Genomic DNA, 7,144 nt, shown 5'->3' on the forward strand with positions numbered 1-7,144 from the left:
TCTTCTTAAAGGGTTTCTATCACTTCGTTTCACCTATTTAGCTTTCAGACACTAGCGATCCGCTAGTGTCTGCTTTATCTAACCACCCTAATATAAGAGCTTATTGTCCTGCCGTTTAGCTAAAAAAATAACTTATATAGATATGCAAATGAGCCTCTAGGTGCTATGGGGGCGTGATTAGCACCTAGAGGCTCCGTCTACCTTAACAAACTGCCGCCGCCCAGCGCGTCCCTCCAGCCCGCCCATCTCCTCCGGAATGCGATGCTCCTCGTATTCGGCGCATGCGCAGTGAATGTCTGATCGCTTCCCTGCTCAGACATCTCCACTGCGCCTGCGCCGATGACGTCATAGTGCTCCGAGGAACAGGCGCAGTGGAGATGTCTGAGCAGGGAAGCGATCAGACATTCACTGCGCATGCGCAGAACAGAGACGCGCACGGAGAGGATCGCTTCAGCTGGAGATGGGCGGGCTGGAGGGACGCGCTGGGCGGCGGCAGTTTGTTAAGGTAGACGGAGCCTCTAGGTGCTAATCACGCCTCCATAGCACCTAGAGGCTCATTTGCATATCTATATACGTTATTTTTTTAGCTAAACGGCAGGACAATAAGCTCTTATATTAGGATGGTTAGATAAAGCAGACACTAGCGGATCGCTAGTGTCTGAAAGCTAAATAGGTGAAACAAAGTGATAGAAACCCTTTAAGAGAGAGAGAGACAGCTAGCTCAGGCCTTTCCTCAGCATCAAACCCTTCTTCTGCCAGGGAAGAGACTGGAGAATCCAGCCCTATGCTTTACCTGTATTGTTTTGTACCTGAATTCCTCCAGTAAAGAAGCACACTGGTTAACTGTAGACCCTGACTCTCTGAAGTTATTTCTTATTGGGGTGCACCACACCTTACCATCCCTTCCAGAGAGCAGCAACATGTGGTGACACCTCGACGGTGTCACCCCAAACCCAGCCACTGCAGAAGTATATTGTCGGCATAGAGATTGTACTAGAAATCAAATCTCCTGATAGTCTATCTAATAGAGGCTGTGTAGAGAGGAAAGAAGAAAGGAACAAGGACTGAACCATGAGTAACCCCAACAGCAAAAGGGAGAGGAGGGGAGGTAAAGCCGGCGAATGATATACTGAAAGAGCTGCCAGAGAGGTAGGAAGAAAACCAAGAGAGAACAGTGTCTTTAAGGCTGATAGGTTGGTGCATGGTGAGAAGTAGATGGTGGTCATGGTGTCGAATGCAGCAGAGAGATCAAAGAGAATTAGTAGAGAGAGTTCACAGTTGCCTTTAGCTGTCAGGAGGTCATTGGTCACTTTGGTGAGGGCAGTTTCTGTAGAATGTAGGGTATGAAAACCAAGCGGAGAGATAGTAAATCATGTGAGAGTAGACCAAACTCCAGGACTTTAGAGATAAAGGGGATATTAGAGACAGGTCTGTAGTTAACTGAGCAAAATGGGTCAAGAGAATTTTTTATTTTTTTTTAATAATGGGGTTATGACAGAATGATACCAGAGAGGAAGATACTAGAAGAGAGAGATTGAAGATTTTGGTTAGGTGAGTGGTGAAAGCCGGGGAGAGAGACTGGATGAGGGAATAGGGTTAGTAGTGCATGTAGTAGGACGAGAAGAAGAGAGGAGCCTGGAGACGTCTGTGACTGGGTCGAATGTGGAGAGTGAGCTAGAGGAGATGTGGGTGGGAAATGGATCAATGACACTTAGAGGCTGGGAACCGATTTTTTGCCGGATAATTTCAATTTTCTCTTTGAAGTAGGTGGCAAGATTTCCAGCATGGAAGTCTGTACTAGGCACGTGCATTTTTGGACCAAGGAGGTAGTGAAAAGTGTCAAAGAGTCTTTTTGGAGTAGAGATCAGGGTGGTAAAGTAGGTCTGTTTGGCGAGGTAAAGGGCACAGTTATAAGTAGTCAACATGCATTTATAATGGAAGAAGTCTTGTAGTGTGCAAGTTTTTCTCTAAAGGCGTTATGCACTTCTGGTGGATTGTTGGAGAAGGTAAATTTGAGGTGTAAGCCAGGGTTCCTTTCGTTTTTGTTTGAAGGTTCTGAGTGTGAGAGGTGCTGCTTCATCCAGGCTGCTTCTGAGGGTGTCATTATAATGTATTGCAGCCAGTTCTGGACAATGAGAGGGAGGAGATTGGGGACAGTGATGACTGTAGAAAGTCTGTAAATTTCTTAGTGTCAATGTAGATTTCTGAATGTATGATAAGTAGGAGTGTGCTAAGAGGGATGAGGACTTGTGACAGTGAAGGAGAGAAGGTTGTGGAGAGCGGGAGAGGAAAGTTTGTAAATTTGGAAACGGAGCAGAGCCAGAAAAAGACCAAGTCAAGTGTGTTACCGTATTTATATGTCTGAGAGTTAAGGCTGTATTACATTGCTTTATTTTTCGGATTTTCGTATGAACGCACATTAGCAATCAACTTACAGCAATGCAGTTCACCGGGCAATTGTGATTTTTAAGCGTGCTTAAAAATAATCATTTGCAGGCCGCAGATCATACTGTCTAATTACCATATGCCGCTGACAAACCACTATACAGTATGGAGACGAGGGATGGCATATCGATCGCTCTTCCCCATGCTGCAGAGGAGGTCTCTGCATGTAATAGTAGCTGTCTCCTCCGCTAGCTAGCAAGCGATTGCCAGGAGGGAACGCTACCCTCCCACAGTCGCTTGCTCTATCGGCCTGGGTAATACAGGCTTTAGAAATTTGTGAAAGTCCAAAACAGGAGGTTACAGAGAGAAACTGGGAGGCAGACGGGAAGATAGAGTTGTCAATGGGGATGTTAAAGTCGCCCAGAATGATAGTTGGTAGTTCTGAGGACAAGAGGTGTGGCAGCCAGGCAGCAAAGTGATCCAGGAACTGGGTGGGTGAGTCGGGGGGGGGGGGGGGGGGGGTTGGCATTTAACCGCCACTCTGAGGGAGAGGGGATGAAAGAGTCTGATGGCGTGGACCTCAAAAGATGGGAATGAGAGTGATGGTACTTGGGGAATTACCTGGAAAGTACATTGTGGGGAAAGAAGTACACCTACTCCACTACCACGTTTGTTTTCAGATCTGAGGGTATGTGAAAAATGTAGGCCACCTTAAGAGAGAGCGGCATGAGAAGCAGTGTCGGAAAGCTGAATCCAAGTTTCGATGAGGGCCAGCTAGTTAAGAGAATTAGTCAGAAAGAAGTTTTGAATGTATGGGAGCTTGTTACACACTGACCGTGGATTCCAGAGCGCACAGTTGAATGAGGGGAGAGAGTACACACAATGGATGTTTATGAGATTAGCAGGGTTTCTATGGGAGAGGGAGAAGGGGTTGATTGTACATATGAAACTGGCTGACCTATTACATGTGCACTTGGCAGTTGAAGGCATCTGTGTTGGTCCCATGTTCATATGTGCCCGCATTACTGAGAAAAATAATATTTTAATATATGCAAGTGAGCCTCTAGGAGCAATGGAGTTGTAACTGCTACACCTAGAGGCTCTGCTCTCTCTGCAATTACCGTGCCCTCTGCACTTTAACAGGGCCAAGTATGGTCGTTTTTTCACTGTCTGGCCCTGTCAATCAAAGTGCAGAGGGCGTGGCAGTTGCAGAGGGAGCAAAGCCTCTAGGTTTAACAGCAACGCCCCTATTGCTCCTAGAGGCTCATTTACATATATTAAATCTCAGCAATGCAGGCACATATGAACATGGGATCAACACGCATATGCAACAGGTCATGCTACTTTCACACTCGCGTTTTGTGCGGATCCGTCTTGTATCTGCACAGACGGATCCGCACGAATAATGCAAATGCTTGTATCCGTTAATAGTAGATGCGATTGCATTATTCATTAAAAAAAAGTCGAAGGCAAAACGTTGAGTTATATTGAAAGTCAATGGGGGACGGATCCGTTTTCAATTGCACCATATTGTGTCAGTAAAAAACGGATCCATCCCCATTGACTTACATTGTAAGTCTAGACGGATCAGTTAGGCTCCGCATAGTCAGACGGTCACCAAAATGCTGCAAGCTGTGTTTTAGTGACCGTCTAAAAAGCGTAACGGAGACCAAACGCAGCCAAATTGATGCATTCTGAAGGGATCCTTATCCATTCAGAATGCATTGGGGCTTAACTGATCCGTTTTGGGCCGCTTGTGAGAGCCCTGAAACGGATCTCACAAGCGGACCCAGAAACGACAGTGTGAAAGTAGCCTCAGCCAGTTTATAGATACAAATCTGCTGACCTTTAATTATATTCACAGAGGAAATACATAAAGTCAGATATAAATATACAATAAAAGGCCCAACTGGAGTTTAACTCCTGCTTCTTCTGGGGTCACTCCTTAAAAAACCCCATCACTCAGTACATCATACATAATACATCATTTAGTCATAAAATCATTGTTTAGCACACAAACAAATATTCTGATATATAACTATTGCAACGCTGAATTTAGATTTTACAAGAGGCACCCGGCACTTTCAATAGACCACGTGACTAACCTGACAGTCCACCCTGGGATTCCCTCCAGTATCCTCAAGCTATGTCATGCGGATACTTACACGAAACAGCTACGGGATGAGAAATTCCTTATGACGACATCATCACACCCTGTGTTTTTGCTGGGGGTCTGCATTGTCACATTGTTTTGTTTCAAGGGGCCATAAAAAATGTTCATTGGTGCTCGTTTGCATTGGTGTGATTATACAAGCTAATACAAAGTGAATGGGGAGGAATGATCGCTACTGCAGTTATTCCTCCCTCATTCAGTTCTATTGATTATAGGTTCCCTATCCCTTGTTACCCAGGGACATATGCTACCAATAATCGTACTTTTCTCATTCTGATGGAAGATTAAAATCAACCGACATACGAGTGATTGCTGGTTTGTAGACTGATCGGCAGCACGATTATACAGGTCAGTTATCAGGAATGAGCATTCCTTTGAACATTTGTTTGCTAGTAATTGGCCTGAAAATCATGCTGTGAAATAGGGGCTTAAAGGCGTTGTTCCACGGCCAATATTCTACATTTTTCAAACCAGCACCTGGATGTGAATATTTTTGTAATTGCATGTAATTAAACATTTAGTATAGCCACAGAGTTATTCAATAAAATGTATCTGTATAGCGCCATAGTTTTTTATTTCTTTGGCTCACTGAGATGGCCACACATGCTCAGTTTCATCCTTCAACTGCCTTGTGAGCTGTGATAGGGAAAGAGCTGCTTTAGAAAGGTCATACCCCATAAGCTGCAGCAGAAAGGATACTCCCCTTGAGCTCCATGGTGTCCTCAGGGGTACGCGTTTCACCCAGATCGCGCTTCAAGCCCATTTTTTATTTATTTATGTATGTAAATAAAAGTTACGTTTTATTTTAAATTCCAAGGCGCTGGACCTATTAATAATTTTCTACTGAAGTCTCTTATGACTCCAGATCCAAGGGATTCATCCGTACTGCCTTTTTCTTCATATTATGGGAGTGTCTGGATTACGCAAACTGAGGGTGAGCTGTGCAAAAATTTTTTGGGGTTTGTTCTTACTCCCCTTGAGCTGCCATCTTCATATAAATGTAACAGAGCAATTGGAGCAATGAATGGGGAGATCTCTGGATCCATGTGAGCGACCAGTACTGTAATAACCAGCTCCATCCACTACATAATGGATGGAGCTGTGTAGTACTGGGGCCTGGAGCTACTCCCAAACAGCTGGTTGATGTGGATGCGGGGTGTTTGACTGCGCCGATCTAATATTGATGGTCTATCCTAGGGATAGGTCATCAATTGTTAAATCCTGCAGAACCGTTTTAACATAAAAACTTGATTTACAATAGGTCATTTTCTAAAGACACATTCATAAGGTGTTAGGCTCACTGGCCTGTTTCCACCTTGGAGGATTTGCTCATGCTTATGGTATAGCAGATAGGCCATTTTAACACAGTCACTGTTTGTCATCAGTGTTTGTAAGCCAAAACCATCAGTGGAACCTAGACATAAAATGTATTAGGTAAGTATTTCTGCCTCTTCTGTGTTTTCGACCAAGTCTTGGTTTTGTCTTACAAGTACTGATGAAAAATACTGACAATGTGAAAGTGGCCTTCATTACACTTCTTAGCATTGAAAGTGCAGCACCAAGAAGGAAAAATTGTGGAATTATGGAAGTCACATGAATAATAGACATGTTAACATGTTAAAATCAATACAAATAAGTCACAGGGGCCTGATGGGATACACCCAAAGCTATTAAAAGAGCTCTGCGGTGAACTAGCAAAACCATTAACAGATTTATTTAACCAATCACTGGCAACAGGAGTCGTCCCAGAAGATTGGAAATTAGCAAATGTTGTGCCCATTCACAAGAAAGGTAGTAGGGAGGAATCGGGCAACTATAGGCCAGTAAGCCTGACATCAATAGTGGGGAAATGAATGGAAACCATACTTAAGGAGAGGATTGTGGAACATCTAAAATCCCATGGATTGAAAGATGAAAAACAGCATGGGTTTACTTCAGGGAGATCATGTCAAACTAATCTTATTGATTTTTTTGATGGGGTGACTAAAATAATAGATGGAGGAGGTGCAGTAGACATCGCTTATCTAGACTTCAGTAAGGCTTTTGATACTGTCCCACACAGAAGGCTTATCAATAAATTGCAGTCTTTGGGCTTGGACTCCCATATTGTTGAATGGATTAGGCAGTGGCTGAGGGACAGGCAACATAGGTTTGTAGTCAATGGAGTATATTCAGACCAAGGTCTTGTTACCAGTGGGGTACCTCAAGGATCTGTTCTGGGACCCATATTGTTTAATATCTTTATCAGCGAAATTGCAGAAGGCCTCGATGGTAAGGTGTGTCTTTTTGCTGATGACACAAAGATTTGTAACAGGGTTGATGTTCCTGGAGGGATACACCAAATGGAAAAGGATTTAGGAAAACTAGAGGAATGGTAAAAAATTTGGCAACTAAAATTTAATGTGGATAAGTGCAAGATAATGCACCTGGGGCGTAAAAACCCAAGAGCAGAATATAAAATCAGTGATACAGTCCTAACCTCAGTATCTGAGGAAAGGGATTTAGGGGTCATTATTTCAGAAGACTTAAAGGTAGGCAGACAATGTCATAGAGCAGCAGGAAATGCTAGCAGAATGCTTGGGTGTA

The sequence above is a fragment of the Bufo bufo genome, chromosome 1, assembly GCF_905171765.1.
Source record: "Bufo bufo chromosome 1, aBufBuf1.1, whole genome shotgun sequence".
In the NCBI taxonomy this organism is placed as follows: Eukaryota; Metazoa; Chordata; class Amphibia; order Anura; family Bufonidae; genus Bufo; species Bufo bufo.